Source organism: Mirounga leonina, unplaced genomic scaffold (assembly GCF_011800145.1).
Source record: "Mirounga leonina isolate KUSES-001 unplaced genomic scaffold, KU_Mleo_1.0 Mir_180, whole genome shotgun sequence".
In the NCBI taxonomy this organism is placed as follows: Eukaryota; Metazoa; Chordata; class Mammalia; order Carnivora; family Phocidae; genus Mirounga; species Mirounga leonina.
The window spans coordinates 576441-593558 of record NW_023270469.1 but is presented as its reverse complement, the minus strand read 5'-3'; the positions used below and the strand labels follow the sequence as shown (position 1 = coordinate 593558).

At 51.9% G+C, this 17118-nt stretch overlaps 1 protein-coding gene across 8 annotated transcripts in view; it reads right to left on the bottom strand.

Moving 5' to 3' along the window:
• Nucleotides 1-17118, bottom strand: part of ANKRD11 (ankyrin repeat domain 11) — a 189008-nt gene that overhangs the window by 70730 nt on the left and 101160 nt on the right. The window lies entirely within an intron of this gene.

The following is a 17118-nucleotide window of genomic DNA, read 5'->3' as shown; positions in this document are numbered from 1 at the left end:
CGGGCTCCCTGCTCGGCGGGAAGCCTGCTTCTCCCTCTCCCACTCCCCCTGCTTGTGTTCCCGCTCTCTCACTGTGTCTCTGTCAAATTAAAAAAAAAAAAAAAATCTTAAAAAAAAAAAAAGAAAAGAAAATCAAGTGCAGTCTATGGCCATACTACCCTGAACGCGCCCGATCTCATCTGATCTCGTTAGCTAAGCATGGTCGGGCCTGGTTAGTCCTTGGGTGGGAGAAAATAAAGTGCAACAACACTGAAGCCCGGATGAAACATAATAAATACTCCATATATGTAACTCAAATAGAAGTGGGAAAAACACATCTATTGATACTTATTAAAAACATACAACATTTCATGGGGCGCCTGAGTGGCTCAGATGGCAGAGCGTCTGCCTTCGGCTCGGGTCGTGATGCCAGGGTCCTGGGATCGAAACCCCGTGTCGGGCTCCTGGCTCGGCAGGGAGCCTGCTTCTCCCTCTCTCTCTGTATCTTTGTGTCTCAAATGAATAAATAAATTTTTAAAAATCCAAAAAACAAAAAACAAAACAAAAAGCAGCATGAATGCAAAAAAAAATTATAAAAATAAAAAAATCATACAATATTTCCAAGCTAAAGAATTCTGGTCAGAAATATGTAGATTTTCATGCCAGTTTGTTGTTGTTGTTGTTGTTGCTCTATAATCCAAAGTATTCTCTAAATTCACTCTATGACTGAATGACACAGACAAATTTGCTATTTATGCTTAAATCCAGGCAAGGATTAAGATTTGGCCTCACAAAGTTTTAAAATCTCTAAAGTTAAGCAACTTACGTAGTTCAGAATTCTCTATCTAGAATTTAGGAAAATCAATCCAAATTTTCTTCTCATTCTATTAAATTCAGATGCAACCTCTGTACCAAAACCAGCTCACCACTTAACGCACCACGCTGACTGGACACACTTGTCTCACACACACCGTGTGGACTGGATAATGAGCCACAAGATTCTCAGCTCACCCCATCGTGGAGGGAGCCTCATTCCCTGGAACCTCATTAGTGCTCCTACGCCCGCAGGGAATCCTGGGCCAATCCCCAACATGACCAGAGAAAAATACCCAGGGAACGTAAGAATTATGAGAAATATAAAATCACTGTTGTTTTAGGATATAGGGTTTTGTGTGGTTTTGTTATGCAGCAATTAACAACTGATACACATTTCATTCAGGACACGGTCTATTTTGAACAGTGCGGGATGCTACAAAGGCACACATTGAGTCCTGAACACAGCACTGCCTTTAGGTCTACGTTTCTTCCAAATATCCCCCTCCTTCATTTTGCCCCTAAAACGGCACTGAGAGTACAGTCTGATCCTAAAGGACCTCGCGTTCCCTGTGAGGCTGCGAAGAGTCCCCACAGAGCAGAGGCCCAGGCCCGTCCTGGCTCCCTGAAGTGAACCCCCACCCACCGCCTCGTCACACTGCTTCCTTGTTACACTGAAAATGCTGGGCGTGTGCACGGCCCCCAGAAAAGTAGAACCAAATGCTGAATACTTGTGAATTCCTTTAGTATGAACCAAAGTGAAAAATACCATGTCAATTTTCAAATTTTAGCACAGAAATGACATTCCAAGATTTATTCCCAAACTTTCTGGAGGATGCTGGGAAACCTCTTTCAATAAGTAACAAGTCTGGAAGTCAAAATAATCAAGATTTAATAAAAGTGACACAAATCTCCTTCCCACTATCCACCCTTCCTGATTATGGACACTGCAGTCCTTTCAATTCTTTTGAACAGCCCCACCAGGACTGACAATTTTGTTGGCTGATTGAAGAGTTGAATTCTTGAAGTAGCTGAAAGATCTGGTGGGCGGGCGACTTCCAGACTGGACAACAGATCTGTGAATGGAACTTCAGGGATGGTGCAGTTGGTTGAGTGCCCGACTCTTGGTTTCGGCTCAGGTCCCGACCTTGGGGTTGTGTGATCGAGCCCCATGTCATCCTCTGTCTACGCTCAGCATGGAGTCTGATTGAGATTCTTTCTCTCTCTCTCCCTGTGCCCCTCCCACTCACGCTCTCGCTCTCGCTCGCTCTCTCAAATAAATAAAACTTTTAAAAAAATGGAACTTCAGGGCGCCTGGGTGGCTCAGTTGGTTAAGCGACTGCCTTCGGCTCAGGTCATGATCCTGGAGTCCCTGGATCGAGTCCCGCATCGGGCTCCCTGCTCGGTGGGGAGTCTGCTTCTCCCTCTAACCCTCCCCCCTCTCACGTACTCTCTCTCTCTCTCTCATTCTCGCTCTCTCAAATAAATAAATAAATCTTAAAAAAAAAAAAATGTAAAAAAATGGAACTTCAGAAACCTCAGATTCCATTTGATCGTAACGCGTCCTTGTGAATCTGGTGAACGTATGCTTAATTATGACAAGCGTTGCAAATAATTAAATATAGATACAAAATATAATAATATATATGTGTTACATATATTCTCCAATATCACTTGCCTATTTAATAACATTTCCATTTCAATTCAGTAGGTTTATCAAAGACCTGTGTTGAATCCCGAGGACAGAGCCATAAAACTACCTACAGGAAAAATGCAAAACACAGATCTGCAACCACTCTTTGATTCAGAAGAATGAGAACATTTGGCTCTGGGGGTGGGGGGGCTGAACCTCATGGGCAGGGGGACATCTCGACTGTGCTGAGGGACACTGTGAAATACAGAAGTGGCCACGGGGCTTTCTGAACCTTGCTTTCAAAAGCAACCAACACTGCCCCCCCCAACACACGCACACCAGCCCAACAGCAGAGAACAGGTGTGCTAGCTGGAGAAGGAGGGGGCTCTGGGAGTTCCCAACCGAGGCTCTTTCACGACAAACTGGCTTCAACATGCCTGCAACCAACAGACTCTTGCGAGAGACTGCAGCCTCCCTGACCGGGCCTCCCCGACCGGGCCTCCCCGACCAGGCGCCAGCCCCGCACGTGCCACGTGCTGCCAGAACACCCCCCGGGTCACAGCGTGCCGGTGCCTGCAACGGGACGGCACCCGAGACTTCGGGCTCACAAAGCAACTGCGCAGAGCTGGCTGTGCAGGGCACACCAGGCCCAGGCCCCAGGAGGATGGCCCCAGGAAAGGGCCAGACGGCAGAAGCCCGAGAGCCGCCCCCGGCAGTCTGGTGGGACACAGTCTGCGGTGGGCAGGCAGCCGGCCCGCGGCCCAACCAGCACACAGCCCTGGCCCTCACAGGGGCCTCCTCTGCCTCTCTCGGTCCCTGCACCCAGAGCCTCCCTGGGAGCCCACTGCCTCGCTGAGGAGGAGCAGGGACAGCGAGATCACGCAGGCCTGTGTGTGTCTTCACACGTCGGTGTGAACACCTATGCCAACTCTGAGTGCCCGGGCGTGTGGGCTTGCCATTCTCACGGGGCGGAGTAGTCCTCCTCACGGGTCACAGCTCTGTGCCCTGCTGACATGACCGCCCGTCCTGCTGGCCAGGCAGCGCCAGACACCCCCTCTTCGGCGCAGCTGGGCGAAGCAGCTCACAGCCAAACCTGAGACTACTCCAAAACCACCCAAGGGACCCAGATGTGGCTTCAGCTTTCCAACAATCCCTATAAATGCGCAGCGGCCCACAGCACCCCATGGTGCCACCAGGGTGGCCCTCAGCCCCACGTCCCCTGACCCGGCCCCTTCCCAGCCCAATGGTCCACCTGCTTCTAGGGGCCATGGAAGGCAAAAGCTGTAGTGTGCTCATGACCAGGCCAGGCTCCATACCCATCGTCCCTGTGACATCCAGGGACTGCTCCCACATGGCCACCTGCCCAAAGGCAGAGGCTCTGGCCTGACACGGGCAGGCACCGCCCCCAGACGCCCCAAGGTAAGTGCTTGGGAAAGGGGTTCGTGCTTACAAATGCCTCTGAGATACACACGCTGTATTTTGGGTTAAAACCAGGTACCTTTGAGGAAAACGACACTAAAACAGTAACTCAACGGGCCCCTGGGTGGCGCAGCTGGTTAAGCATCCAAATCTTGGTTTCAGCTCAGGTCAAGATCTCAGGGTCCTGTGATGGAGCCCCACGTCCCCGCGTCCCCAGTTCTCTGGCTCTGTGCTCAGCGGGGAGTCTGCTTGAGTTTTTCTCCCCCTCTTCCTCTGCCCCTCCCCAGTGCACATGCTCACACATGCACACTCGCTGTCTGAAATAAATCTTTAAAAAAACAAACGGTAACTCAAAGCTAAGTATCCCTTCTACATTCGTTTTGTTTTACTAAATACCAAAGCAAGCAGATTTAGCACGTGTGCTTGCCTTCGTGATGCGCACCTACCACTGCTGAGCCTCCTCAGGCTCCAGCAGCAGTTCCTAATTTAAACATCTGCTCCGTAAGAAACTGTGCCTGTGGTAAACTGCTGCTCCAGTCATCCGCTTTCCGGTTTTGTCCACACCCAGGGAGTTCTAAATCCAACCAGCTTCCAACCACTTTGTCCAAACCCATCCTTCCAAGGTTTTTCTGTGCAGCACCTTCTCTTGCTAAGTAATTTCTTGCTCTAAAGGAAAATCCAGGACAATCAAAGACCACAGAACAAAGGGGTGGAAGGACAGTAACCGAAGGCCCTCCTGTTTTCCTAAGGAAAGCGGACAGCTGTGTGCTGGCAGGATGTCAGTCCAGGTGTGGGCACCAGCCTGGAGAGGAAGAGGGAGCCCACTTGTCCCCCCACAAGCCACGAGGGACCCTGGCACCGTGTTCTAGAACACGTATAGCACCGCGACCACAACAGGTTCTTCCAGAAGACACATGAGGCTGGAACGCAAACAGAAAGCAGTGCAGCAATCCCACTCCTGGAGAGAAGCGCAAACTTGTCCATGAACGTTCAGCCGGCACTATTCATAATCCCCAAGGAGAGCCAACAATGCAGACGTCCGTCAACTGATGAGTGGATAAACAAAGGGTGGCGCTTCCACACCATCAACTAGGACTCAGTCTGAAAGGAGTGATGTCCCAACACACATTGCAACACAGATGAACCTTGAAAACTCGGTGGAAGCTCGGTGGAAGACGCCAGACACAAAAGGCCCCATACGGTGTGATCTGCTGGCAGGAGATGTTCGGAACAGGCAAGGCCACAGACACAGAACGCAGGTTCGTGGCTGCAGGTTACAAAGAACAACAGGGCGATCCTGGTGGCGACGAGCTGGGTCAGTGTCCTGACCCGGGCTCAACCCAGGCAGCTGCACAGGTGAGCAAACTGCACCCAAAGAAACGCACATGCAACTGAAGCCGCCGTTCGGGGACAGCGGGAGTAAGATCAGAGGAGCATCCACCCTGCCATCCTGCCCTGGCTGTGGTAATGCTCACAGTTTTGCCAAATGCCACCACTGGAAAAGCAAGGCAAACTGTGTGTGACTGTGCAATGACCTCGAGAAAACCGAGAGACAAAAACAAAGCAGGGGAGCCAGGCCATGCCAACCCCAAGCCCCAGCTGAGCGCTTGTCCCCCAGGCAGGGCCCCTGTCCGCGGGACTACAAAGAGACCTCGTCTAGCTTCCAGTCCAGGAACAGGCAGCGGGGCCACCTCCGTCAGGGGTGGTGGAGAGGGCTCGGTGGTGGGGCGCTGTGGGCACGGGAATCAGTTCAGCCAGCTTCTCCTGCTTTGCGAGAGCCCTTGCGTCCAGGAGGGCAGACGTGGTTCTTCTACTCAGGGTTCAACACGCAGGCTGAGAGGACCCCGAGTTTGGAGGGAGCCACACAGCTCTGAGGAGTGCCACCTGGGTGTAGGGCCCGTGGGGAGCAGTTCCCAGAAGGGGCTAGAGGCCACCATCAGTGGCTCCCATGCCCCCCCACCGAGGGAGCTGTGGCCAGCCAGCACCTCTCCAGGACCAGCCTTGTCACTACCCTGGAGCCCAGCCACATCCTCAGCCCAGTGTGGACTGCAGGCAGTGGCCGCCTGAAGCCTCCCACCCCGTCCCATCAGGCAAAATGGTAAAAGGCTCCTACAATTCGATACTCAGGAGGCTTGGAGCCAATTCCCCCAACTAAGACCAGGGTCAGCGTCCGCTCTGAGCGCAGCTCCTCCTGCCGACTACTTAAGAAAATGAGTCACCCGAAGCCCACAGGTCACCCAGCTGTGTGGCAGTGGGGCCCACTGGCCCTCGCTCACCCGACCTCACTTCCTTCCCCTACAGACCCAAATACGGAAGAGAGGTTTAACCGAGGAGACTGTCATCTGGAGTAAGGTTTCCATAACTCTGGTGAAAGAGATTGCTGAGCATGGCCACGATGCCCCCGCAGAGCCCGCAGACGGCTCCTGTTCACCTGGCACATCTGCGAGCACACTCGGAAGGCCCAGGTAAGGACCCTCCCTCTGCCGCCAACTGACCCTGAGGCCCCACGGCTGCTCAGCCCAGCTCCACGCTCCAGTTTCCCTAGTGGAGAAAAATACATTTGGCAGTGACCGATCTCCTGACGAACAGGACTTACTGGGCATTAAAAACTGCTGCAGGAGAACAGAGCACGCGTGCCTATACTCCCTCCTGATGCACCAGGAGGGAGACGGACAGTTTCATTTCCACCAAAACTCTCTCAAATACTCACAAAAGGAACAGCTCACAAAGAGGGCAGCATGAAAATGACACCTAACTGAGCTATTCCTAAGAAACAGACTAACACTTTCAATGTCACAGTCTGGAGTGGTTTTCATCGGGCCCACCCCCGCCCTCGCAACAGACACGGGACACTGGTGGCCCCAGCCGGCAGACAGGGACGCGCACGGGTTCCCCTGACGCCAGCACACAAGTCCAGCGGAGCTGCTCTGGGGCAGGAAAGGGGGAGGGCAGTGCAGGCTGGAGGTTTGTGCCCCCACCCCAAGAAAGGGCTCTACAGGGTGACCAGGCTGACGCAGATCCTGCAGCACACACCAGCAGCCCCCAAACTCCGCAACACAGGAGGGGGCGCGGGGCTGCAGGTGCGCCTCGTCCTTGCCAGGCCTCTGCCCAAGGTCGGCGAGTCCTCACACTCACACGCCGAGTTCCCCCACAGAAACCAGGGAATCACGTCGACAGCAGGCGCACTGACCGGGGAAGGCAGCGTTATCAACATCAACAGCCAGGACATGACCCATCAAAATGCCCGTCTCCCACATTCTGCCCATTACACAACACCAAAGGCTGGGTCATCAAGAACCACTATCTATCTATCTATCTATCTATCTGAGAGAGGGCGAGAGCACGTGCACACGAGGGTACGCATGTTGGGAGGGGGTGCAGAGGGACAGAGGGAGAGGGAGAATCCCAAGCAGGCTCCACACCCAAGTGCGGAGCCTGAGGTGGGGCTTGATCCCATGACTCCAAGATCACAACCCATGCCAAAATCAAGAGTCGGATGCTCAACCAACTGAGCCACTCCGGCGCCCCAAGAACCTTTTTTTTTTAAAGTCCTACTGAAGCTCTCTGAAGTTGGAGCCAGAGAGCAATGGATTCCAGAACACAACAGTAGGAGTAACGGTCTGCACTGAGCCCAAGGGCCTCCCCACTGATTCCCACTTCAAACCAAAAAACCACAACAACCAAGGACAGTACCTGACTCTCTCATAAAAGATTTTAAACATTCAATTCTGTGAAACATTACCACTAGAATTTACACCCTTAGGAGGAAAAGAACAAGTCAGCACATAACGAGATGTACTATATGACACTCCAAGCCTAAGAAAAAAGCCACACAATGCTGTCCTCTACGTAGAGGGTGAGGGAGCCACCCACCACCACACAGTACCATCCCCATCTTTTCCTCCATCAAGAGGGTGGAGGGAGCCACCTACAAGAGGGGTCTGCAGGAAGCCCAAGCAACAGGCCCACCGAGAGGGAGCCCCTGCTCTGGAACAAGGCGGTCAGCAGGTCTTCAAGGGATGGTCATGAGCACCAGCTGCTTGAACCAGGGACTGCTGAAAAAACAAAGGCCAAGATTTTTTTAAAGTCTTCAACTATTAGAGATACTTAAGTCTCAGCAGGCGGGACCCACTGGGTCAGCATGTGCAAGTACAATGACGTGATGTCTGAGATTTACTTTAAAATATTAAAATTAAAAAATTTTCAAAGAAAACAGACACAAATAAGCAGGGGAAGGGAACAGATATGGCAAAATGGGAGTGACTGTTGAAACTGGGCTCTCCAATTTTGTCAACTGTTAGTGGAAAGATAAATAACAACTTTAACTTTGATGTGAAGTCAGAAAGCTGCCCTGTCTCGGTGGTTCACTGAAAGTCATTCCCTGGCAATACACTGTCCATCCTCTCAGCCAAAACTGCTCATCCGTCCCCTACGAGTGTTCCCGCGTGACCCAATTCCATAGTGTCATTCAAGGATGGTGGCGTGCACACACACGTCGGAGGAAAGCCAGAGAAACCACAGTCGGTGTTTTCATTACAAAAAAATGAACATTCAGGTCATCGTCTGTGAGCTCTCCTACTGTTTCAGATCCCTGGACGGAAAGGAGACAGAACCGCTAGCCAGGGAGCCTGGGGCGGTCATAGGTAAGGAAAAGGCCTTCAAGGGTCATCCAGTCAAACTCAAAAGAGTTAGGTCACTTTCCCAAGATCCTAAACCAAGCTAATGGGTGAACTTGAACAAAAAAGCCGTATTTCCAAAATCATACCAGAGGAAGTGGTACAGCTATGGGCTAAGAGGCAGTATCTGTCCTACCAACGCTGGACCGTGGCCTCGCGGCACCTCCCAGCGAAGGGCTGCCAGCCATGCTGGGACAGAAGGCACCTGCCGTCGCGCATCCTGGTCCCTACCCACCATCAAGCACCGCGACCACAGCCAGAGCAGCTCCCCTTCTTCCCTGCGCTGTGCTGCCCCCTGCAGGCCCCCAGTGCTTGACTCACGTCCCAACCCCGGGGGCTCCACGGCTAAGGTGCAGGAAGCAGTGGAGGGCTCCCTGTTAGCCCCTTCCTCGTGACCAGGAGGAACATGGTCTGCAGGTACTGGAAAATCAACTTCAGAGTCCACACATCTCATTTCAGAGCGCAGGAAAGACCAGACTGTACCATTAGCTACGCTGCCGACCTCATCACAGACTTCCTGAACCACAGGAAAAGTGCCGTTTTAGAAAGCAGACATGTACAGATGAGATGCTAAATGCAGCTCACAACACTACCAGAATCCAGCCACTCCACAAAGAAAATAACTAGCACGTGACTAATACCAACGTCTGAAGTTCACGTTCCCCTGAGACGCCCCACACGGCAAATCACAACACTGGACTCTCACTAACACACTTAACCAGGGCCCCCCCGGGGGTGGGGGACTCCAAGAACACAACCTGGTGTGGAGCAAACACACCCTCTGACCTACCCTCGTACCTTCCACACTTATGAGATGGGTGTGATCAGCATAATTACTTATGATTAGAATTGTTGATTCTACTTGTTTCAGAAAACTAAGCCCCTCAGACACAGAGGTGACAGCTTAAGTCTCAGCAGGCGGCACCCACTGGTCAGGGTCAGGGTCCTGGACCCCAGCTCAAGTGACCGTCTAGACCAGCCAGCTTCTGGAGAAGAGCCTTAGGACCACCTGAATTCTATAAAACAGGAGCAGCTCTCCCCCCAACATGGAAGGAGGCCTCCCCCGCCACAACCAAACCAGACTGGCCAGTGGAGAGGTGGTCAGGTCTGCCTCTGAGCTGGGGGGTCCCATGCATCCTCCACCACCTACTGAGCCTCAGTTCCCCTTGCCTCATCCACCAAAGCAACACACACCCACTGCCCCCAGCTCTGATCTCTACCTGGTGGGTCTCCCTAATGCTCATGTCCCAAGACCCAAACTCAGTTCAAGTCTTGCTTTGATCTGGAAAAGTTCCCTAATGCTGCCTTTTTCCCGTCCCTTCCCTCCCCAAATCCTCACCTCCTCTCTGCAAATCTTCCTCTGAACCTGGAGTAACCATGGGTGTTACTGGACTATTTGTTAAGATGCCTGCACTAATGATAATTGAGGTGAACTGTGAGAACCTGAGGTCTACAAACAATTAATGCAGCACTAAGACCCAACAAGTACTTAAGAAAAGAAAACCCCAGCCTACAGGCAAGGAAAACAATCCCTAGATGCTCTGGGACAAACTCAGACTGACACACGATTGTGCTTGCCAGCACACGGACAAAGCATGTGGTGGGGCGGGGCGGGGGCAGGGGAGCGCAATGTTGCAAAAAGACAAAACTTTTAAATAATTATTTTCCTGGTAATTTCCTTCACCTTCTCCCCTCCCCCATATCCTTCAAATATGTCCCTTATGCAGAAAAACTCTTTTTAAAAACCTTACTATCAGACTTGCAAATGCACAGTATTTTTTAATTTTTTTAAGAGAGGGAGGGGGAGGAGCAGAGGGAGAGAATCTCCAGCAGGCTCCACACCCAGCATAGAGCCCAACTTGGGGCTTGATCCCATGACCCTGAGATCACGACCTGAGCCAAAATCAGGAGTCCACCCAGGCACCCCCCCAAATGTACAGTATTTTAACAGAAATCAACCAGATCTTGTGCTTACTGATCCTAGTTATTCTCTTCATCAAAAAAGTACTGAAAGAGAGCAGGGCTCAGCAACTCACGGCCATCATCTGTCTGCAAACACACTCCTCCTGGAACACAATCACGTTCTCCTGTCTCTGCACCCTCTGTGGCTAGCCGGCCCTGCTCAGAGCTGCCTTCCCCAGCAAAGCCCCAGAGAGGACAGACAGATGGCCGGAGGCAGCACGTGTGGGGAACGAGTGCTCCCCGACCCTTCTGGGCTGCACCACCCATGCAGCCTGTCCTGGGAAAACTGTCACTTGGGACATTTCGGTTCAGAGGAGAGGAGCCCCTCTAGACAGCCCTGATTAAAGAAAGCACTTTAGCACCTCTGTCCAGGTAAGGTATGGAAAAGACAAGAGTCAAAACACCAGGTTCAAAAACCATGGGATTAGTATGTCCATTTGCATGTATAAACGATGACTTGATAAGCCCGGAGGTCCACCATCCCAGTGAGTGATGCTTCATCCCAATTCTTGATCCTGACACTGAAGCCTAATCACCATGACAATTTCCACAGAAAATAACAAAAATGTGGAGCTTAAAAAGATACTAAACTAAACTACGTGTTATTAAGGTACACATAATTCAGGTGGAAACAAAAGTAATAGGATTATAAAGCATGATTAACTAGCATGGTATTTTTTCAGGGCTTTCTTTAAAATACCGGTATACAAAAAGATCTTGAATATTAACAGCCTAAGAAAAACACATCTAGGGGCTCCTGGGTGGCTCAGTCGTTAAGCGTCTGCCTTCGGCTCGGGTCATGATCCCAGGGTCCTGGGATCGAGCCCCACGTCGGGCTCCCTGCTCTGTGGAGAGCCTGCTTCTCTCTCTCCTCCCTGCTTGTACTCTCTCTCACTGTCTCTCCTTTTCTCTCTCTCTCAAATAAATAAATATTAAAAGAAAAACACATCTAAATTTGTCCATAAGCCTGATTATGAACCTGGTGATAAGCAAACACAGTCTGAATTTAGCAGTGGCTAGAAGATCAAGAAGGGTGAGCAAAAGCACACCCTGCAGTCTGAGTCTCCAAGGGCAAAGACACACACACACACACACACACACACAGGCCCTGACCTGCAGGCACCCCCACTGTGGTCAGGGGTCACTTCTGAGACAACCACAGCCAGGAAAAGCAGAACAGAGGAGAGGAGACACAGAGTCTGGAGGACTGAGAAAACGCTTGGGCACTGTTCTTCCCTTTTGTGCATGTTTCTGTGGGAGGTGTGGGACTGGGGAGATTTTGTCAAGGCAAAGTCCTTTCAGGCCCATGTCACCGTACAGGGTACAGACAGCACACGAGGAATCTAAGGTCAAGGTGCCTATGGCCACAGCCAAGCCCAGGCATGCTCGAGAAGGGCCAACCAGCAGAGAGAAGACTCAGCGCATGGAGTCACCTGTGCCCACTAATACTCTTCAAAAAGCTGGCCCTAAAATGTGTGTAGCTGGGACATGCCTGGAGAGCCTCTGTGACTGGGTCCTGGCAGGTGGGGACAGCCCCACGCCTGCCCCAGACTAGTCACGAAGCAGTTCCAGGAGCGGTCTGCAGTCAGCAGGGTACGGAAGGAGGCTGACCTGCATCTCAGCAAACCAGGCACACTTGGGCATTTTATCTCGTTTTAAAAAATCTAAGAATTTCTGAGATAGACTGTCTACCAGTTTCTAAGTGGAAGGAAAAATTTATAAGATAATTAAAAAAAGAAGCAGCAGCCCCAGCACCCCCAGTGCAAACCATGAACAGGGCTGTCAATAAGCCTTGAAGCTGGCTGGTGGGCTAAGAGCCCGGAGAGGCAGAGCCTGCATGAATTGACCGTGTGCGCAGACCGGACAGGGCATCCAGAAGCAGCTCCCGCAGTGAGCTCGGCAACAGTGCTCTTCCGAGGGCCACACCTGGGTCCTCTGCTCCCGTGGATGCAAACTCCCTCTGGACACAGTGCACACAGCCCCAGGTACGTCAGATGTGTGCCTGCGTGCCAGGGGAGGACTGGCCGTGAGTGGGGGGGGAAGAGGGGGCAGACAGGATGTCACCACCATGGAGGCTGTAACTACTTCTAATGATTTCCTAAGATATAGAATTTTCATCTAAAAATTCTGAAAATGCAAAAAAAAAAAAAAAATTTAGAAACCAACCTGCTGCAGGACCTAACCATTTCAGTTTCCAATCCTCATTTCTTACACACATACACCTTCATCTTTATTCACCAAACATTCTATTTTCTGCGTCCTGCACTGCTCAAGCTCTGACTCAGGTCCAAGTATAAATGAGCATCTATCAAAGCCTCCCTTCCACCAAGAAAGCCACCGTGAAAGATGCGATTTCTGGCATCCCAGCTGCAGAGTGACAGTGCATTTTTAACTCCTCTTCTCCTCAGCTGTGGATGACCATGAGCCTCGGTACCTGGCTGGCAAGCTACTCTGGGAGCACATGCGGCCACACCTGCATCCTTGGGGGTCTGCACGTGCTGCAGACCCACACTGAGGACACCGCCCAACCCAGGGAGGTGCCCTGGGCAGTGAAGAGTGGACATTTTTGCTGTAAGGCCAAGTAAGTCTTTCTTCAAAAACAAAAATCAACGGGACACGAGTTCATTTGCAGAACATCTAGAGAAAAGTGCAGGGCAACCTGACTGAGCTGCTGAATAGACAGCCACAGGCTGGCTCTCCCACCAGTTTGCTTTCTGAGGGGGGAGGCGGGTGAGGAGGAGGAGGAGGAGGAGGAGAAGAGTGCTAGAGAGAGCTGGTGGCAAATACACAAATCAGTTCTCACTGAAGTGACTGGCACTAGCACTGTAGGGTTCTGGCCTCGAGACAATGGGACCCGCACCCAGCACGTCATTCCTGAGGTCAGGGACACAGACAACTGAAGACAGTGAGGAGAGCGAGCAGACCTGCTCCGCCGCAGGTGCTCCAGAGGACAGCTCGCTGCACAGATGCACCAGCCAAGATGCTTATTGGCCCAGTGCCCAGGCCCTGAGCAGACTGTTCATCACCCATCCAAATAGGGAGTGCAGGGGTGGGCATCGGAGAGGGGACGGCCAGAAGGGAGGCACACCTGTTGGTCCACGCGCACCGTCGGAAGGAGTGACAGCTTCCCCACTGTAAAAGCCCCAACCTCACGCTTGTCGACAAAAAGATGGATTATGGCAAGAATTCTAGCTTACACGAGGCTATGTGATTTCCTAGTTACGTGAACAAGTGACTCACACGGGATGACATGCTTTCCGACACCAAAAGGAAGACGGAGTTAATCCTGCACAGAGGTCAAAAAGGAGGAGATGGTCACAAAGAACCCCCAGGTTCGGGGAGGCTGTGGAACCCACCACACACAGCGTCCTCCCTCCCTGCAGGCGGGGTATCACCTTCATCTCAACAAGGGGGAGCATGCAGAGGCTGGGCAGGCTATCCAAGGGGGCTGCGGCCCGGGGAGCAGCCCAGCCCAGCCCAGCCCCACATTAGATCCATGTCCAAGCGCCCTCACCTTGGCAGCTGGTTCTAGGTGAACACATGTCCTCAGCTGGCCTGGGAAGCAGAGCCTCAGGACTCTTCCAGAAGAAACCTTCACAGGAAGAGGAAAAGCTCCCTGCACCCAGACTCATTGCCTTGGGCTGCCGAGTCCTGTGAACCAGTATGGAGCCAGCCGGACTCAGGGTTTGAGGCATCCCCCACGAGCAGCCCCAAGGACAGCAGACACAGCTCTGGTTCCACACACTGCTGCATTCATCTGTCCAAAGCCAGAAAGAAGCCCCACCAACAGGTTTGTTGGGGAACACAGTCCACTGAACCCATCTTTCAAATTCTCATCTCAAGAAACTGAGGCCCTTCAGTGACTCCGATTCAGGCTGGAGGTATTTGCTGTGGGTGTGTGTTTTCACCGAACTTACCTCATCATCAACTGTTTAGTGAACATTCTCAGCCCCACGAACAGAGGTGACGGGCAGGAGAAAGCCAGGAGACCTCTGAGCCATGCGTCACTCACTTGGTGACCACAGTGCAGCCATTCAAGCTCTCTGGGCCGTGGCCTGGCCATGGCAGTCGGGGCACCTGAGTAAGCTCAAGGGTACATTCTTTGGCGGCATTCCCTGAGACCTGGGACAGGTGCTGCCCCACCTCCTCCCTCCTTTCCCTGGGGCCCTCAAAAGGCACCAGAAATGTTAAAGGCTAACAGCCACTGCAGGGGACACCCCAAGCAGAGCTGAAAGAAATGTGTCAGTCTCTGCTTCACCTGAAGTCCTAGACTTGCAGCCTAGCCAAGAAGGACAAATAATCAACGAAGCCATTTATTTAGTCCTATGCCATGTCAATACCTCTTTCTTGTCTGGATTTTCAACTTTCACACCACTGTCAGTTATTAAAAGTTACTGAAAACACCTGATTATCAGTAAAGCGCTAACTCAGGCCTGGCTCATACTGCCCATCACCCTAGAGCTGCAGTCCCGACTTGGCTTGGCTCAAGGGGTCTGGAGACAGGAAGCGGAAATGAAGTGTGGTTTCTCTTTGTAAACAACTCTTTAATGTGGAAACAGCAGTACGTTTTTACTGTAAAACACTTAGACAATACGGACACATGAGAGGAGAACTAAAGACGAAGCCCCACCACCCATGTCTCCCAGCAAGACACTGCTGTGCTTTTTTTTAAAGTAGGCTCCACGCCCAACATGCAGCCCAACACGACCCTGAGATCAAGACCTGAGCTGAGATCAAGAGTCGGACACTTAAGAGAGACTGAGCCCCCCAGGCTCCCTGGTGTGCATTTTTTTAGCCAAAAAACGAGATCACACTGAACCTGCTGCTTAGGGGGCTTAGGTTTCTGAACCAACGCTCCCCACCTCTCCACTTAAGATTACAAGTGTTACGCCAGAGCAAACTTTCTCTCCATCAACTCGGAAACACAATTCATGACCCAGATCTGCTGTGCCTGGTTCCACACTAGCTTATAAAATGGCAAGGACCCATAATCCTGACCTGGTTCCACTGCTCAGCTGAACAGGAAAAGAGCCAGAATGGAATGATTCGTCTGTGCCAAGGTGCCACAGAATGTGCACAGGCTATCCTCAGTCACTGGCTCTCCAGCGGGACTGACCCACATAGTTAACACAGAATGATGACCCTGCAAGAGGCTCCGACAGAGGCATTCAGTTATGGACTCCCGACTGGACAGCTCCTAACGGGACGAACAGGGAAATCACAAGCTCCCTCCCAACTCGGACAAGTCTCTGTGGCTCTGCTGGTTGTCTGATCTTCAGGCAGCCTGAAGAGTGACCAGCAGCCACTTGCCATCCGGAAATATGTGCCTGTGACATAGGCAAAAGAGATGCTGTGGTGCTGATTAAGGTCAGAGACAGGGTATGGGGACCAAGGGCATCTGGAATATAAACAGGGAGGAACCACAAAGGGAAACGATCATTTTGTGGTTAAAAGTTGAAAGAGAACAAAAATCTACCAGGAGTGACGTGATTTAAAGTTCCCAAGGAAATCCAAAAGCTTCCTCCTGGCTGTGACTGGCTCCTTGGGGGGGACACCAACAACCCCCCATGTACACATGGACGCCTCCGTGCAACGGGAAGTGACCCTGGAAGGTACACCAGAACAAGTGGAGGCTGGCAGCCAGGGCCAAGGTGAGACCCCACGGGTGTCAAGCGGACAATCAGATGGGCGAAAACGAAGAATCTGAGCCAGGCAATGATGGCACCAAATGGGCATGTGTGTGGATCCCACCCCGCCCCCGCCTTCCTGTCCCCATGACAATGTCCATGAATTCCAGGCAGAGAGGTGACCACATTTCACACCCACTGGCACCACACAGGAATTTCCCATGCTTTCTATCTGTCAATCTCAGCTCCCCTTGAAGGAGACACTCCAGTGAAATCAACTGGCAAGATGAAGAATCCAGATGGTTCCGACCCTGTCCTGGATCAGGGAAGGATATTCTCAGGCTTGTCTCAGACCCCACCCGCAGACCCTGAGGCCTGGAGCACTCCGGGGAGGGACTGACACGACTGTTCCAGCCAAGCCCAGAGGGAGCCTGGTGACAGGTGGACAGAGCTACCCATGCACAGCCTTCCGGAATTCTGGGACAGATGGATCTTCACGTGGGGACACAAGTCCAAGCACACCTCGGGGTGCCTCGGTGGCTCCGTCAGTTGAGAAGCCCACTTTTGGGTTTGGCTCAGGGTCTTGAGAGATCGGACTCTGCACTCAGCATGGAGTCTCACTGAGACTCTCTCCCCCCTGCCCTCCCTCTCTCTCTAAAATAAAATAAATAAAATCCTTAAAGAAGAAGAAGAAGAAGAAGAAGAAGAAGAAGAAGTCGTCCAAGCACACACCTTGTAAAGAAGGCTAAGGTGTCTGGGAACATACCCGCCTTTTGTGCAGGCAGCCACTTGCACTGAACTGGTTCTGAGCCAGCAAGATTACAGTGTGAGTCAGTCACCCAGGTATCAAAATACAGCGAGATCCAGAACACAACACCTATCTCCGCAGACCAATACGGAAAAAACAATGACAAAATCTCAACTCCAGAGATCAGGGGCAGAACAATGAGAAGGGTGCCTCTGACCAGATCAAATACGGGGCGCTGACCAGATCAAATACGGGGCGCTG